The 18,816-nt window shown below is 39.3% G+C and overlaps 1 long non-coding RNA gene across 2 annotated transcripts in view; it reads right to left on the bottom strand.

Annotated features, from left to right (window-relative positions):
• Positions 1-18,816, bottom strand: part of LOC120304189 — a 56,544-nt gene that overhangs the window by 20,706 nt on the left and 17,022 nt on the right. The window lies entirely within an intron of this gene.

The raw sequence follows: 18,816 nt of genomic DNA, 5'->3' as shown, positions 1-18,816 counted from the left end.
TCATCATCATCATCCAAAGTATATGGCCACTGATTTCCCTCTACTTTCCATCACAGCGGTGGATTATAGGGATTATAGTTCAACTGATCTGAGGATATTAGTTTGGGAAAACTAGCAGAAGAGATTTTGTTTAAAGATAAAGACAAAGGTTTCTCCTGTCCAGTTGTGTCTGACTTTAGGGGGCAGTTCTTACCCCCATTTCTTAGCTGAGGAAGCCAGCGTTGTCTGGAAACATTTCTGTGGGCACCTTCCCAATAAAATGGTACCTATTTATCTACTCGCATTTGCATGCTTTTGAACTGCTAGATGGGCAGGAGAGAGTTTGTTTATCTAGATTCACGTATGTTTTCCAAAACAATGACAAATACATAAGATAATGTGCATGCTAATCAATATGTATATTAACAAGTACAATAATAAGTACTTTTGTTTTTCAGAGTAAGACATTTTGAAAAACTGGCAGCAAGTTTTCTTAAATGTTGTTTGGGTTTAATATTTGGAATGCAAATCTGGTTCAGCATTTGGGGACAATAAAGTGAATTCCATTTTTCATGAGAAAAATTAAAAAAAAATGTTTGGCGACTGTTCCTTTTCATTTCCTGTCCTGTGAGCACTTTCACAATGGGTTTTAACGGTTTCTCTCATTTAAATTGGTTAAAGTAGACAGTTTTTGAAATCACTTCATTAAAATGTTTGGAAAGCAATGTAAGCTACAGTGACCTCATTAAAATTCTGTTTGGGTATGTCTCTTGCTTACATCTTCACCCCTCCCCCCACTACATTTTCAAGAAACATTCTGGGAAATAAGAATTTCAGAGTGTTGTTCCAAATAATGTTAGACAGTGCACAATTCTCTGCTTAGATCTGCTTTGTAAGTCATGTATTTGCAGAAGTTGCCTGAGAAATTGCAGGCTGGGTTTCCAGTGCCATTGGCAACCCATCAAGTGGCAGCTGTGGCTAGAACAGCCTTTATACACCTTTGGGTTAGGTGCCAGTTTAACCCATTCCTGGACTGGGAAACTCTGCTGTCATTCATGCCCTCATGATCTCCTGTCTGGACTTGTGCTGCCCCACCCCCCCCCACCCCGCATGCACATATGGCAAGAGTCCTACAGATGTTTATTCAAATCCTCCAGACAGGAAAGCACCCCTGTTGCACAGGTACAGATTCCAAGTTCAGTACAGCAAGAGTCACTGGGTAACCAAATCTAATGGGAACACACAAAGTCCGGGAAAGCAATCCAGCAGTCAAACAGGCCAGAATGCATAGCAAGAGGACACAAGTGCAGAACGGGGCATGTTGCTCCAGCAACACTCAAGTCCTCAGGGCAGAGTTAAGTAGGCAGTGCTGGTGCAGCCTTTCATGAAAGGTGAGGTTACCTCCTCATGGATAATCTAGCTGACCGGCATTGTGCCAGTCTTCTCTCTGCTCCTTGGATCAGGAGGAGGTGTGGACTTCATGTCCTCCTCGTTGCTAATGGGTGGCAGCTGCTCCCGGTCCTTTTCTGGAGCTTTCTGGCCAACTTGCTGCAGCTGTGGCTCACCTCTAGCAACCTTGGATGGTGACAGTCTCCTTGCTGCTGTGTATTTTAATTTTTCTATTTATGATGGAAATTTGATTTTAATTTATTAAGATTGTTCACTGCCTAGTCACTTCTGAGATGGGTAGCCATAGGGAAGGAAGGAAGGAAGGAAGGAAGGAAGGAAGGAAGGAAGGAAGGAAGGAAGGAAGGAAGGAAGGAAGGAAGGAAGGAAGGAATTTGTACTAGCCCTGTTCCCAAGAGGAGCATGTAGTAACTTGAAACAAAGTATCCAGTCCCATCACTTTATTCACCATTTTAAACCACCCAATTGTAGAAAGTCAGCACCCACCCTCCTAGAGAAGGAAATATTTTGGTGAATATTAAAAAAAGGCAGAATATTATATTTCCCTAAAGGAATAAAGAAGAAAAATCTTAGGGGAGGCAGAAACCAGCCCAAGTTTCAGATTTGGGGCACACCATTCATAAGCAAAACACTTTCAGCCTCCACAACTGATGGGATTAAGAATTTACATTCTCCCACCCAAAATCTAAGGAACATGACCTTTAGGACATAATAGGATTAATCCAACACCCTCTTCAGACTAGCAAAAGACACAAAAGCCCACCTCATTGCACAAACTCAGAAACATTTCCACTTCAAAGTCTCAGAGCCCTATAAAGATCCATCTACTTTCAGCTCCATTGGTCAGCTGTCCCAGAACTACATGCTGCTGGTGGTTCTGCTCATCATTAAATCTTCTTTCCAAACAGCCAGCTTCCATTTTATTTACTCCCAGCTTGGAACTGGACCTGATGATTTTTCTCTCAACACAATAGCCTATATTTTAAGAGAAGGGATTTTTTTTTTCTTCCCCATAAGTATACTGAACAGTGTAATTGAATTTCCACTTGCCTTCTCTAAGACGTTTTTCCAAGTACCTCTGCCTGGGGTTGGGTAGCAATGACTTACTGCTTGGAGCTAAATTTGAACTTTATAAAAGGATTAAAATAATTAAAAAAAACCTCCAACGAGACTCCCCAGCAAAATAAGTTCATTGATAATCAGATTTTGCAGAAAGTAAAGAACAAAAGAGATACCTTAAAATGTTTATGAGCCAGATACATATGAAGCCAGAATGAGAAAATTACGTTATTGCTTAGATTCCAATGTCATACCATTCTAGAGCATAAACATAATTGTTTATCTATGGTAATTGTTCTACTAATTCAACCACCTCTGTTTAAAAATGCTGTTTGACTTGGCAGAAAAAAATGTTCTTTTTAATTTTACTTGAAAGCAGGCTGTAGCAGGATTGTAGGGATGATAGGTTGTGTGCAAATTTGCCTTGAAGAGTATTTATTCTTCTAGTGCTGTGAGGGGGGAAAAAAATAGCACTCTTCAATGACACTCTCCAAAGCAGGGAAAACTAACTGTTTTTACTCTAAGGATGCTCTTGCCTTGAGTGCATAATAGTCCACAGAACGGTGGGAAGTGACAAAACAGGCAATATGATCTCTTGACACAAACCAGGTGAGTTGCACCACTGATGTGAAATCACTTTATGTATTCAGGGGCGAAATCTCTGTTATGTTGCTATGATGCATATTTTGTTTTCTTGATTATTGTGTATACCTATGTTTGAGTGATGTACATTTAATAATAATTATTATTAATAACAATAATAAGTTGGAAGAGACCTTGGAGATCATCTAGTCCAACCCCTTGCTCAAGCAGGAAACCCTATATCAGGGGCGTCAAACTGCCGGCCCGCAGGCTGGATGCGTCATCTGGAAGACGTACCCACCTCATTGCTGGCAATGGCAAAACCGTCCCGATATGTTTTGTGACATCACGTGACGTCATGAGTTTGACATGTCTGCACCATACCATTTCACACAAATGGTTGTCCAGTCTCTTCTTAAGAACCTCCAGTGTTTGAGCAAGAGTTAATCTCCAGTGTAGTTCTAGATTGCTTGTTCCTTTCCTATGGATGGCTGATCCTAATGGGCACCTCCAGTGTGGTACACCTTACTGGAAGCCCCAGACAACTGGCAGAGCCAGGACTTCAGGCCCTTGCAGAAGGTCAGGAGGGTGGGAATCAATCTCACTTCAGAAGGCAAGATGTTCCAAAGGGCCGGAGCCCAGTTGCAGCAACCTGGAGTTACATGATTGTGCTGTGTGATTTTTCTCCCCATTTTCCAGGAAAAAAAGGCACATTGGATGAGCTGGCCTTAGACTTATAACTGGTCAATTCACTTGAGAGCCACGTGATTTATTTAACAACTGCAGTGACTTGTTTAATGGCTGTCATAAAAACAGTAATAAAATCAAGTCCAGTCATAAAACACAATGACCAAAATTCCAAGCTTAATTATGGTCATAATTAAATCCATATGTGAGGTGACCAAGGCATGAGTAACTGTGAGAAGGGACTCACAGTCCAAGAAAAGGCACTATTGGTCCTTTTGCAATTGAGAATGCTGGATTAATGGAAATGCCAGTAAGTTTCCATTTTTTCATTGCTTCTTCCTAAAACTTACAGTCACTAATTATTTTAGTACAACACCCACATGGTATCTAATAATTAATAGCATAATAATAATAGTAATAATAATAATAATAGTAATAATAACAAAAAGAATAACATCTTCCAACAGGCAGGTGAGGTTGACTCTCCGGGTATTGAGGTCATTCCGATGATGGAGTTCTCGGGCCATCATCAGGGGCTCGGAGTTCAGAGAGCCGTCATGGATCGTTCTCATCACAGACGCCAGTCTCTTTGGTTGGGGGGCTCACCTCCAGTCTCAGATAGCCCAGGGGAAATGGTCCAAGGAGGACTTGAAACACAATATAAATTGGCTAGAACTCAGGGCAATTCACCTGGCATTGTGACAGACTTTATCTACCAAGGCAAATAGGTGGGCGTGGAATTCTGCAAGTACATCAGATGGTTGAAGAAGAAAAAATGGCTTTGGAAGAATATCTGAAGAACAATGATGAAGTATAGTATATCAGGAAGGCTTACTGACTACTGGAGAGACCAAACTGGCCTACAAGAAAGACCAAATGAAGAACAGAATAGAGGCATGGGAAGACAAAGCTCTACATGGCCAGTATGTTAAAAAAATAGCTGGGAAAGCAGATAATAAAAAGACCTGGCAATGGCTAAGAGCAGGAAAATTGAAGAAAGAGACCGAGGGACTAATTCTGGCTGCACAAGACCAAGCCTTAAGAACAAATGCATACAAAGTCAAAATTGAGAAGACAGCAACAGACAGTAAGTGCCGCCTATGCAAAGAAGCTGAAGAAACAGTGGACCACTGGGTAAGCTGCTGCAAGAAGATTGCACAGATTGACTACAAGCAGCGGCATGACAAAGTAGCAACAATGGTGCATTGGAAGATCTGCAAAAAATATCATTTGCTGTAAGCAAAAACTGGTGGGATCATAAAATAGAGAAAGTCATAGAAAATGATAAAATTAAACTGCTCTGGGACTTCAGAATTCAAACAGACAAGCACTGCAACATAACACCCCAGACTTAACAATTGTCGATAAGAAAGACAAAAAAGTTTGGATAGTGGACGTGGCAGTGCCTGGAGATAGCAGAATAGAAGAGAAAGAACTGGAGAAGATAACAAAATACAAAGACCTACAAATAGAAATAAAAAGACTGTGGCAAAAGCAAGCAAGGGTAGTACCAATAGTAATAGGTACCTTGGGTGCAATCCCAAAACAACTGGAGCACCACTTGAACACCATTGGCATTGACAAATTCGCTATTAGTCAATTGCAAAAGGCGGCCTTACTAGGAACTGCTTCCATCCTGCGACGATACCTGCAATACCATCAAACATCCATATCTGCCTATCCCAGGTCCTGGGTAAGGACTCGATAGGTAGACAAAATGCCAAATCCAGTCTGAACATCTGGCTGACTGTGCGATCATCCATAATAATAATGATAATAATAATAATAATAATAATAATAATAATAATAATAATAATAATAATAATAATAATATTGGAAAGGACCTTAGAGGTCATCTAGTCCAATCCCCTGCTCAGGGAGGAAACAAATGGCTTTCAAACAAATGGCTGTCCAGTCTCTTCTTAAAAACTTTCAGTGTTAGAGCATTCATAGCTTCTGGAAGCAGGTTGTTCCACTGGTTAATTGTTCTAACTGTCAGGAAATTTCTCCTTAATTCTAGGTTGCTTCTCTCCTTGATTAGTTTCCATCCATTGCTTCTTGTCCTGCCTTCAGGTGCTTTGGAGAATAGCTTGAGTCCCTCTTCTTTGTAGCAACTCCTGAGATATTGGAACACTGCTATCATGTCCCCCCTCATCCTTCTCTTCATTAAACTAGACATATCCAATTCCAGCAACTGTTCCTTATATATTTTAGCCAGTGGTGGGATTCAAGTATGTGAACAACCGGTTCTCTGTGTGGATGCTGCTTCCAGAAGTCCATTCTGGGCCTGGGCAACAAAAAATTAACTACTAGTTCTGCCAAAGTGGTGCGCACCGGCTGAATCCCATCACTGGGTTTAGCCTCCAGTCCCCTAATCATCTTTGTTGCTCTTCTCTGTACTTTTTTTTAAGAGTCTCAACATCTTTTTTACATCGTGGTAACCAAAACTGGATGCAGTATTCCAAGTGTGGCCTTACCAAGGCATTGTAAAGTGGTATTAACACTTCACGTGATCTTGAATCCATCCCTCTGTTAATGCAGCCTAGCACTGTGTTGGCTTTTTTGACAGCTGCAGCACACTGCTGGCTCATATTTAAGTGATTGTCCACTAGGACTCCGAGATCCCTCTCAAAGTTACTACTATTGAGCAAGGTACCCCCTATACCAGTGATGGTGAACCTATGACACACGTGTCAGTGCTGACATGCGTAGCCATTTGGGGTGACACGCACAGGATGAACCACCTGAGTTCTCCTCACCGCCTCTTTCCTTGGGTGCCTTTCCAAGGATCGGCGCCACGTCACCTCTCTGTTCCACTCGGGACAGCCGAACCAGAACTCCTTTCTAGGAATTAACGATCTATGGTCTTTCTTCCCTCTCCCCGTTTATCTTAAGGTTTTGCGGGTTCTGTTACCACCATCTGGAGGTCTCGTGGCTGAGGGGAGCTAATAAGTGCATCTCCCCTCCCCTGCTGGATTTTTTCTCTGGCTTTCCCAGAATTCCGCCCAGCCTCCACGTTCTTTTTGCCGCCGCCACCTCCTCCTCCTCCGCAACCCGTCCCATCCCTTGCAGCACCCTTCCACCCCGGATGTTCTCTTGGATCAGCATCTATTCTCTCCTGACCCATCTCTCCCTCTCCTCTTCCTCCTCCACTTTCCATGATGCTGACGAAGGAATGGCAAGAAACAGGAGAAGGGGATTAAATGAAAAGCCTCAGATGTTACTTCTCCCGACAAGCTAAGAGTCGATGTAAGTAACAGAATAGAAGAGGAAAGGGCCGCCCCGCTGCTTTTATATTACATCTCACTCCTCTCAGGCTGGATGGGGAAGCTGGCCTTACATGTATTTAGTATAATGAATTCATTACGCGGTTGCCATTGGGCCAACCTCCACGTCCATCTGTGAGCTCATAATCAGTGATTGGCTGAGACCAATGACCCTCCTTTTGCTATGGGAAACAGGAGATTTTTGGTGGAAGAGAAAAAAATCGCGCAGCTAAGGCGGCGAAGTAATCCGTTCTTCATCTTTAACCAGAAAGCAACCCAGCAAAGTCTTAAGCGAAAGATTTTTATGTAACATTCAACTCTCATTGAAAAGCCTTGCAGGAACGAGCTAGAGTAGTTCAAGGATAAGGTATACAAATTTTAATATTTATTTTTAAAACGCTTAAATAATAAACGTTCAATAATAAAACGCCCATATTTTAACCAACTCTGGAGACGAATCCAAAGAGATGAATCTCTTGTTCCTTCGGGCAATTTTAACGTGGTAAATCAAGAAAGATACACGTAACTCTTGGGGCAGAGGCAAAGTCTAAGCCACCATTTGTACAGGAAGAAGCGCAGAGAAATAAACTAGGTCACCAGGTTATTGTGGGTAACTTTTTCCAGTCAGGCCGCAATTTAGTGCCACACAGTAAGGGGGAGGAAAGTTGGGAAATTATTAGCAATAATGCGACTTAGGTTTGGGGTCTGCTGCAGAGGCTGTATAAGAGCATGCTGGGAGGTGCAGTTAGTAACTACAATGCCCAGCATGCCCTCATACAGCCTATGGCTCTGCAGCAGTGCAGCTGAGCCAAAACTACAACTCCCAGCATGTTGCACCATAACCTATACTACTATATAGTCAAGTGCAACATGCTGGGAGTTGTAGTAACTAACTACAACTTCCAGCATTCCCTGACATAAATTTGAGCATATAAAATATAATACTGTATGTGCCACAGAAACAAGAAGCTTATTGTGCCACCAATTACATTACACTGATCAATACTTTGCTATAGCACAGCATTGATCAGTGTATGTAATTGAATGATTACATGTAATAGTCCCCTATAGGGAGTAAATATAGTGAATAAAATCTTTTAAAAAAAATGAATGTCAATAAGCCCCTTCAATAATAAAATTTTCAATCTCCTTTTGTCTGTAGGCCTGAACTCTGGCACAGAGAGTCTACTCCTGGGGTGCCAAGGACTTGTAATTGCCCACAATAACTGAGATAAGTGAGGGGGAGGCTGTGTTAGGCTAGTTAACCCCTAATTGGCTAACAAGCTATCTATAATTCTATCTGCTGTCACTGGCCCACTGATGGAGCACCCAAAAAATAAAAAACAAAGGTTAAGTAAAGGGAGTGGTAGTAGCAGTGGCCAACCCTTTCAAGAGACATGGAGCGAGATGTATGGTATTATAGAAAAAAATGGCAGATCATTTTGCGTTCTATGTACTGAAACGGTAGTAAGCAGAACGTGGAATATAAATAGACATTTTGAAACTAATCATTCCCAGCTCTTGGAAAAAAGTGAGGATGAAAGGAAGGAATACATTTCCAGGAAGCTACACCTTTATAAGAGCCAATCTAACTCCATCCTTAAATTTATAAAAGGCTGTACAAATTTAACATCTGCAAGTTTGAGCATTGCTCACTCCATAGCTCAGCATGCAAAAGCACTTAATGAGGGAGAATTTATTAAAGAAACTCTCCTAAGATGTGCGCCACTTCTATTTCACGATATGCAGAATAAAGATGCAATTATTAAGAGAATATCTGAGTTACCACTCAGTAGAAATAGACCGAATAATGAGACTGAACACAAACGTACAACATCAATTAAAGAGAGACATAAGGAATTGTAAATATTTTTCCATCTGTCTTGATGAAACTACTGATGTCATGTCACATGCTCAGTTGGCCATTATTGGTCGATATTCTGATAGTCACACAATGAGAGAAGAGTTGATAAAGTTAGTATCAGTTCCAACAAGTACATCAGGAAGCGAAATATGTAAGGTTGTTATGCAAACATTCTGCGACCTAAGCATTGATATCTCTAAAGTTGTGTCAGTGACGACAGATGGTGCCCCAAACATGGTGGGGAAAAAAGTTGGATTTGTGAAATTGTTTACAGAAGCTATTGGACATCCGATTGTGCCTTTTCATTGTATTATCCATCAGGAGGCTTTATGTGCCAAGGCAGGATTCACTGACTTAAATGACTTAATGTCAGTTGTTACAAAAATAGTTAATTTAATAGCTGCTCGCCCCCTTCACAAGCGAGAATTTTCAGCACTTTTACTGGAGGTTGATTCCACCTACAGTGGACTGCTGATGTACAATAATGTAAGATGGCTGAGCCGAGGCAAGGTTCTTGAGCGCTTTGTGGAGTGCTTTGAAGAAATTAAGGTATTTCTTGAAGATAAGGATCTGGGAAACTTTCCTCAGCTCAATGATGATAAGTGGGTCAACACCCTGATGTTTTTTACAGATCTCTCTGTTCATGTTAATGAACTGAACTTAAAGTTACAAGGTTTTGGCAAAAGTATTGATGTTATGTTTGGATACATAAAAGCTTTTGAAAGTAAAGTAAAAATTTTCAAGCGAGATGTAGAAACTAAAACGTATAAGTATTTTCCTCGAGTACAAAAGCATTTTGAGAAGGCCAGTGCAGCTGTACGAAATGAAGTGGAACTCTTGCATATGAAGTGCCAGCATGTTTTAGACTCGTTACTTGACCAGTTTACTGATAGATTTAGTCAATTTAGAAGCCTAGAACAGACCATGAGAATAATTAAGTATTCTGATGTAGTAGTCTACAATAGTTTGGAATTAAATGGTTTCCAATGGATGCAAATAGATGATTTGGAGATGCAGCTTGCAGAATTTCAAGACAGCATCTGGGCTCAGGTGTTTGTCGACTTGAGGTCAAAGCTTGAGAATCTGGAAAGGGGCTGCTTGGAGAATCAAGATGAGTGCCACTACGAACAGGAAATTTGGAGTGCCTGGAACAGACTACCAGACACTTTTAGCACCCTGAAAAATATAGCAACAGCTTTACTCACAATTTTTCCTTCTACGTACTTTTGTGAGACCTTATTCTCAGCATTAAATAATATCAAAACCAACAAAAGAAACAGATTGACAGATGAGGTTAGTAGCGCTTGCTTGGGCCTGAAGTGTACAAAATACCAACCTTCAATTGAAGATTTAGCCAATGAAATTCAGCAACAAAAAGTCACTAATATGCAGGTTAGTTAAAGAATTCGCCCTCCCCCTCACTTATCTCAGTTCACGGCACCCCAAACAAGTTCAATAATATCAAGGGCAACATACAAAATCGACAGATTGATGAACAAAGAAGTTACTAAGCTGGTATGTTAAATAATTTGTTTTTGGTTTATTAAATACAATTACCTGTATATATTGCAATTATACATTTTTGTAGTTTAAACTATAAATTGCGCAAAATTATGTTTTTTTGTCGAAGTGACACACCACGCGAGTTATGCTCGATTTTTTGCCGAATTTTGACATACCACGCCGAAAAGGTTGCCCATCACTGCCCTATACTATACCTGTACATTTGGTTTTTCTTGCCTAAATGTAGAAACTTACTTTTTTCATCACTGAATTTCATTTTGTTAGATAGTGCCCAATGTTCAAGTCTGTCAAGATCCTTCTGTATCTTTTGAGGAGAGGGGCATTGTATCTTAAGAAACCACCATTTTATTTACTTACAAATCCTTTCTTAGTTCTAAAAGCACATTTATTTATGATAGAACTGGAACACCTCCTGGAAATCAATACATTTCCTGATATTAGAAGACGTGCAACGCAACTCCAATAGATGGTACGGTACTCTAAATTCTACTTAAATTTAGTTTCTCCTCTGGTCTCCTCTGTCACCAAGAACAGTCTATGAGATGATCATGCAGCTTCAGCTTTTAGGAAGGGTGTTTAGTTGGTCTGCTTTTAAAAAACTTCCATTATTCTAGCCCTAGAACAAGGGTGTCAAACTGCCAGCCCACGGGCCAGACATGTCATCGGGAAATCACGCCAACCCCATTGCCGGCAATGGCGAAAAAGCTCTGATATGTTGCGCAATGTCATGTGACATCACGAGTTTGACATGTCTGCCCTAGAAGAATAATTTTTCCAACTTATAAAGACTTGATGAAAAAAGAGAACTACAACTGAATGTGATCATTATACTGTTGTCATTTAAATTCCTTTACTCCAAAATCTCAGACAATGAATTCCAGTGGTGAAATCTAAAAGGCTTAAAACATGGAAGATAAGCTGGAACATTGTGAGAAACTGTTACTTAAATCCCATAGATTCAAACAATAATCTTAGACATCTGGAAAAATGATACTGGAATTAGGTCTGGAACCTTTTATTACTGAAATCTGACTCAGAGATAATCCAGAGTCAAAGGCAAGCTAGTCACAAGTTTGCTATCTGTTAAGACCCACATGCTTTTCTGTGACTTTAATATTTGTTATCTACAAAAGCATCAAAAATAGTTAACATGTCAGGGACAGGAGTTGGCTAAAAGAACTATTATACAAAGCTGAAAGGAGAAATCTGCAACAACATGTTACGTGATTTGTTCTCTTTGAGCCAAGGTTTATGCAAATTTCATATTATGGTCAAACCAGGAGATCCAAAGCTGATTGCAAGGAATAATTCTCATTTGCAATCAAAAGTGATACTTCTGTTTGTTGTTTTTAATTTAGCCTTAGTGAACATACCTAAATATGATAGAATGTAGCAAGGAAGTAGATTCATAAGAGGGAGGGGTTACATTCCAGAGGAATAAGAGGCAATTCAGCCCTCCTATCATGTGTGAGAGAAAGAGGATGAGGACAGCCACTCCCTAATAGTTCATAGTGTATATGGTGGATGCAATATACAGATAGAGTGCTCAGTCTGGCAAGAATTTGCAAGTGTGAAACAATAAACTCAGCTTGGAAGAATCACTACATAGCATTCTTGGTTTTGGGCCTTACACTATTGCCTCTTCCTCTTCCTATTTTCACCATAACAATACTATGAGATTGGTTGGGCTGAGAGAGAGTGATTAGCCCAAAGTCATTTTTTCTAGTCCATTCACAGTCTTCGGTTTCTAGTCTTAACCAACCATTCACAGTCTTCTGGTTTCTAGCCTTAACCAACGGACCAAACTGGCTCTGTGTACTAACAAGACTGCCAGGCATAGTTTGCTGGGTCCTGAAGACATGGCTGTGTTCCTGGGCTCGGGACTGGAATGCCTATTAGAGCCTGTGAATTAGTTTGATTGAGACATTTGTATTATATTTGCATTGTGATTGTTTTTTCCATTGGTGATGGTGGTTTTATCTTGGTTGCTGATTGTCTATTTGTTTTGTGTTCCTTGGGAGAGGGGTGGCTTGTTTTTTTTTCCAAATTGTTGTTAATGTAAAGGACATAAAGAATGTCCTTGAAGGACAATAGGACAATCTATTGTCAAAGTAATAATCAGACAAGAGTAGCTTAAGTCTTTTCCAATTTAGAAAACACCTCAGATAGACCCCTCCCTAATTCACAGAAAGATGAAGTGAGGAGGGTGGGAAGCACATTCAAATTACAAGACTCTGCTCCAGTTAAAGTAACATTAGACTATATAGCATTGGTTTCTTAGTCTGATCTAAAAAGAAAAGCAGGAACTCTTTAATAGTTGATACCTCTCTCTCCTGTGTGCAGCAATTCTAATAGCAACAGGGAATAAATATATTAAAGTGAGCCAAGGAGACCTTTTCATATTAAGATTGTGTTGACATTTCTCCTCAGTTCTTCCCATTTGCAGTGCTGATTTCTGGGCCTTTGTAAAAGAATAGCAGATACAGCAAAAGAATATCTCCCTAAACCTAAAGTAAGGCTGTTAGAACTGAACGGACCACAGATTGGTCCTTTGGTTAATCAGAGCAACAGGCTTAAGGTTTTCAATTTCTTATCAACTCCTTTTTGGAATCTGTTTATTAAATCAGAAAAAAAACTGGGAAACCTATGTAGGGCTATCAATTTTTGGCAATTCTTGTTCAAACCAGGAAGAAAACCATTAATCCAGCTGGCTGAAACATATTTTTTTTGGGTGGTGGTGGTGGTGGTGTCTCTTTCAGATTCCCCTTTGTTGGTCTTGACCATCTCCTCTCTCGACACACACCTTTTACTAGGAACAATGATACTTCTGCTTTGGCACATAAGCCTACTATAAAATTAGAAGGAAAACCCCACCTCTATAGCTTGCTCTACTCTGATACAGTCTCTAGCCTCTTCTTTTCTTTTTTCTCTACAGCTGAAGTAACTTGGGGGAAAAAATAAAGAAGGAGTCCAGCCCTGAGCTTTTTCAGTCATTTGCTAGGTTTTTTTTTAATATTCTGGAGAGAGATTTCTTTCAGCTCTGGAGAGACAAATGTCTCTGAAGAGATATTTCTTTCAGCAACCTCTCAACTGAATTGGACAAATGCAGCCAAAGTTATCCTCAATCAGAGAGAGAGAGATCTGTCCAGATCCTTACTGAGTTGTAGCATAATCCCAAGGAGGTAGCTATGTGTTATAAGAGCTGAACAGACCCCTTCCCCCCTCTCACCCCCAATAGATGGTCTTCTTAGACTTTGGAAGCACAGTGTTCCTAGGTCACTGATGCAATATGGCTGAATTGGGTTTCACAGCTTGGAGTAGAAAGCTGACTTTTCATCTGGATCTAGAATCAAACAAGGAGTAGAATATCAAGGCCCTTTTGTAGAACTCGTCTAGGTCCAGCCAAACCATGGTTTCAGGAAGTCAAAGAGCATGTGCAAAGTAGTAGAGAGCCCTGTCAAATCCCTTCCAACTGTTTGAAGATTCTTCTAATGCTTTGGAGGACCAGAACTCTGTTTACAAGCTTCAAAGAAAAGGTAATTCTTCCTTTGAATTAGATCCAAAAATAAATGTTTATTTTATTTTCCACTTTCAAGTAAAGTGGTATCTGTACAAAAGGTGTTCTTCACATGTGGGTATGTGACTGCTACATCTTGTAAAACTCCCCCCCCCCTTTGCTGTTATATGAAGCCTCCAAAATTCTGCCTTTCTTTGTTGCATCAAGGACCTTCACATATCTCTTTCTGTTGTCTCCTGAACATTATCTAAGGTGAGTCACTCTACAAGTATTCAACTTCCCCCATTTTTCCTTCTTCTCTTTTGAACTCCATGAGTTATCTCTCTTTGCATTCAGTGTGCTATTCCCCAAAGCAAATGCCGCTCTCCCATTGAATCAATGTAACAATATCAGAACTTCTTGTATTTTTCTCATTGAACTGACAATGTGTTGAATTCTTCTAGATTATTATCCTTTGAATGCTTTGTATGTTAGCTTTAAATACTCTGTGCTATAGTCCCCATAAATTGTCAACTGCTTATTATTTGATTGCCATTATACCATCAGTCTCAAATTTCAGGTAACAACTTGATTAATAATCCTAATTTTCATTTTTTAAAAAAATTTCTGGAACATACAAGCTTGTTTATGTTAATATATGTTAGAATTTAGTGTAATGTTCACTCCAGAATTGCTGCTGAAACAGGTGCTAGTTTGCAATAAATAACTTATTTGTCAATATTTGAATAGGACTTTTTTCAATCAAGGGCCAAAGTAATACAGCTAATAAGTTCCTTTGATTTGGAATTATTCTATATATAAAATGAAAAAATTCCAGGTCTTTCTCTCTTTTGCTATTAATGTTTATAATTACATAATTATTTGGTTATAATTATCAGTTTTGTATATATACTTCTGTTTCTTCTTTGTATAATAAAATCTGATACTTTACAAGTATTTTGGAAAGAACGCTAACAGGACAAGTATAGAAAGTGGAAAGAGGGGCACATAACTAAGTCAGAATATCAATAAATAGCCCGAGCCTGCAAAGATGAAGTGAGGAAACTAAGGCTCAAAATGAACTAAGGCTTGCGACCAAAGTCAAAAATAACAAAAAAAGCTTCTTTCAACATGTAAAAAACAAGAAAAACATTAAGGAAACGATTGGTCCATTAGTGGGTGAAAGTGGCAAGAAGATGACAAGCAACAGGGAGAAAGCAGAACTATTTAACTCGTTTTTCACATCTGTCTTTACACAAAGGGAAAAAGCAGACCAACGTATCAAAAATAGTGCCATAAAAAACAGAATAGAAACACAAGTTAAGATAGGCAAGAAAATGGTAAGTGAGTACCTGTCCAGGCTAAATGAGTTCAAATCACCAGGACCAGATAGATTACGCCCCAGGGTTCTCAAGGAACTGGCAGATGTGATATCAGAACCATTGAACTATATTTTTCAAAGATCCTGGAGCACTAGTGAACTACCGGAGGACTGGAAAAGAACTGATGTAGTTCCGATCTTCAAAAAAGGAAAAAAAATGGACCCAGGAAATTACAGACCTATCAGCCTGACCTCAATACCTGGGAAGAGTCTGGAAAAGAGAACCAAACAACGAATCAGCAAACACCTAGAGGCAAACAAAGTCATTACTAAAAGCCAACATGGGTTTGTCAAAAACAGATCATGCTAGACAAATCTTATTGCATTTTTTGACCAAGTGACAAAATTAGTGGACCAGAGGAATGCTGTGGATATAATTTACTTGGACTTCAGTAAGGCATTTGACAAAGTAGATCACAACCTACTACTTGAGAAGATAGAAAAATGCGGGTTAGACAGCATCACCACCAGATGGATCCGTAGCTGGCTGACCAGTCGTACTCAGTGTGTGGTCCTCAATGGAACTGCATCTACATGGAGGGAAGTGTGTAGTGGGGTGCCCCAGGGCTCTGTTCTGGGCCCACTGCTCTTCAACATCTTCATCAACAATTTGGACGAGGGGAAAGATGGGGAAATCATCAAATTTGCATATGACACCAAGCTGGCAGGAATAGCCAACACTCCAGAATTCAGGCTTAAGATACAGAAGGATCTGGACAGACTTGAATACTGGGCACTATCTAACAAAATGACAAAATGAAAAAGTAAGGTTCTACATTTAGGCAAGAAAAACCAAATGTACAGGTATAGTATAGGGGCTACCTTGCTCAATAGTAGTAACTGTGAGAGGGACGTCAGAGTCCTAGTGGACAATCACTTAAATATGAGCCAGCAGTGTGCTGCAGCTGCCAAAAAGGCCAATTCAGTGCTGGGCTGCATTAACAGGGATAGAATCAAGATCACATGAAGTGTTAATACCACTTTACAATGCCTTGGTAAGGCCACACTTGGAATACTGCATCCAGTTTTGATCATCACAATGTAAAAAAGATGTTGAGACTCTGGAAAGAGTACAGAGAAGAGCAACAAAGATGATTAGGGGACTGGAGGCCAAAGCATATAAGGAAAGGCTGCTGGAATTGGGTATTTCTAGTTTAATGAAGAGAAGGACGAGGGTGGACATGATAGCAGTATTCCAATATCTCAGGGGCTGCCACAAAGAAGAGAGAGTCAAGCTATTTTCCAAGGTGCCTGAAGGCAGGACAAGAAGCAATGGATGGAAACTAATCAAGGAGAGAAACAACCTAGAACTAAGGAGAAACTTCCTGACAGTTAGAACAATTAACTAGTGGAACAACCTGCCTCCAGAAGTGGTGAATGCTCCAACACTGGAAGTTTTTAAGAAGAGACTGGACAGCCATTTGTCTGAAATGGTATAGGGTTTCCTGCCTGAGCAGGGGGTTGGACTAGATGAACTCCAAGGTCCCTTCCAACTTTATTATTATTATTATTATTATTATTATTATTATTATTATTATTATTATTATTATTATTATTATTATAAAATCTATCATGGCATAAGCTTGCAAGGACTACATGACTTATAAACCTGAAAGGTAAAATGTGTGACATTACCTGTGTTTCCCTGAAAATAAGACTGGGTCATATATTAATTTTTGCTCCAAAAACCACATTATTTTCCGGTTAGAGTTTATTTTGGGACAAACACAGTATTAATTATATTGAGATCAGTAAACAGGAACAGTTGTCATCAAGGTATCTGTGACACTATTAAATTTTGATTTTCAATATTTAAAACAAAATTACTTTTTAAACATTAAAAATCACAGAAATCTCATGAAAGTGTGTGTTGCTAAATGGTATAAGATTTTGAATACCTTCAACTTATTTGTTTGTTATCGTTGCTGTTAAAAAATAATTATCCAATATGCCAACTACTTGAAAAGATTTGTGCTTCCTCGGAACTCATTTTTTAAAATTAAGACATTGCCTTAATTACCTTTATTTCCCTGCTTTCAAAACTTTAGCTGTAAACCTTTTTGTTTCTGATATCTATAAAGTGTCAATGCTGCTAACATTGGATGTTCTTGCTTTGACAACGTATGGAGATGCAGCCTTTTTCTTTCTTATACTTTACCCTTAGAATTAGATGATACTGGGGGAGGGGGGAATGTGATGGGAGTTAGTTAGACATACAATATTGTAATAAGAGCTGATAAGGAATGGTGGGTAAGAACTGGGCGGAAAGCCAGCATTTCAAACTAATTGGAGAATGTGATTTATGACAGTTAGTTGTGGGAGGGAATTGAGCTTTGATCTATGTGCTGAAGGAAGGGGAAGTTAGATTTTGGCTTTGACTATGTACGGAAGCTATGTTGCTAGAATAAAAGTTCTTTAAAGTAAATAATGCCTCAAAGTTCTTTGAAGAGTTTCATCTTTCGGAAACATGACATAAAGTGTCCATCAGGTCAGTTTTTGAGTTCTGTGTAGCTTGCTTGACAAGATTTTTTTTGGAAGTGGTTTGCTATTGCCTCCTTCCTAGAGCTGAGAATTAATGGCCCAGTCACTCAGTTGGTTTGTGCCTAATCAGAGAAGCTCAAAGTCCACTGGTTTCTAACCTGATGTCTTAATCACCACCCCAAACTGACAATCTTATTTACAAGAGAATGAAAAGCTCATTCTCTTTGGTATCATCTCAAGACTCAGGGTCAGACTAGGTGAATTTATATAACAAAGTTAGCAGAATGGATCAAATAACTTGGCTGCAATGAATGGGAAAACACCGTGTCCTCAGATATTTGATCATTTAGATGCTCCATTTGTTTAGTTTGGAGTGCACAAATGATTCTACTTAGGAAAAATACTATTTTAAAGACTGAAATCTTTTGTGTACAATTTTTTAAAAAAACTCTTCTTAGCCTTTAACATTACGATATCAGTTGATCTTTCTATACACTATTATCTGAATTTGACCTGAATGCTAAATAGCTCTATTATTTTCCAAGAACCTTGTTTTTACTCATTTTTACAGGTCAGCAGCTAACTAATCAGTCACCTTTCTGAAAATTAATCCTATTTAGCTAAAGAATTGTTGGCTTAGCTCTATATTATAGAGGTGTTTTATAAGAGACTCAGCTTCAGTTTATTAGAGCAAATGATAATTCTCTACTCTCCTTTAAATGCACAGAACACCAGTTAGATATCAGTCATCTGCACATAATTTGACCCATCTCTATTTTTCTTAATTCACTTGTCCATCATTAGGACATCAATAGCCAAATAGTATCTTAGTTACAACTCATCCCCATTGTTTTTAAATTGACATTTTAGCTGATGCCTACAAAGAAACCATTTCAAACTGATAGGTAAGCTCTTCCATGCTCAACTATATTTGGATTTGAAATTATAACATAGTTCCTCAAAGTTTCCAGCAAGGAACCAATCTGTACGTTAATTAGGCAGCTATGTAGCATTTTGTTTTTAGCCTACAGTGCATTCTCATTTCGGAAAATGTATAACAGAGTTATAAACATAAAAGTATATATCTATG

Source organism: Crotalus tigris, unplaced genomic scaffold (genome assembly GCF_016545835.1).
Source record: "Crotalus tigris isolate CLP2741 ecotype Arizona unplaced genomic scaffold, ASM1654583v1 scf7180000017631.5181431, whole genome shotgun sequence".
Classification (NCBI taxonomy): domain Eukaryota; kingdom Metazoa; phylum Chordata; class Lepidosauria; order Squamata; family Viperidae; genus Crotalus; species Crotalus tigris.
Note: the sequence above shows the minus strand (reverse complement) of the source record. Positions and strands in the feature narration are given on the sequence as shown.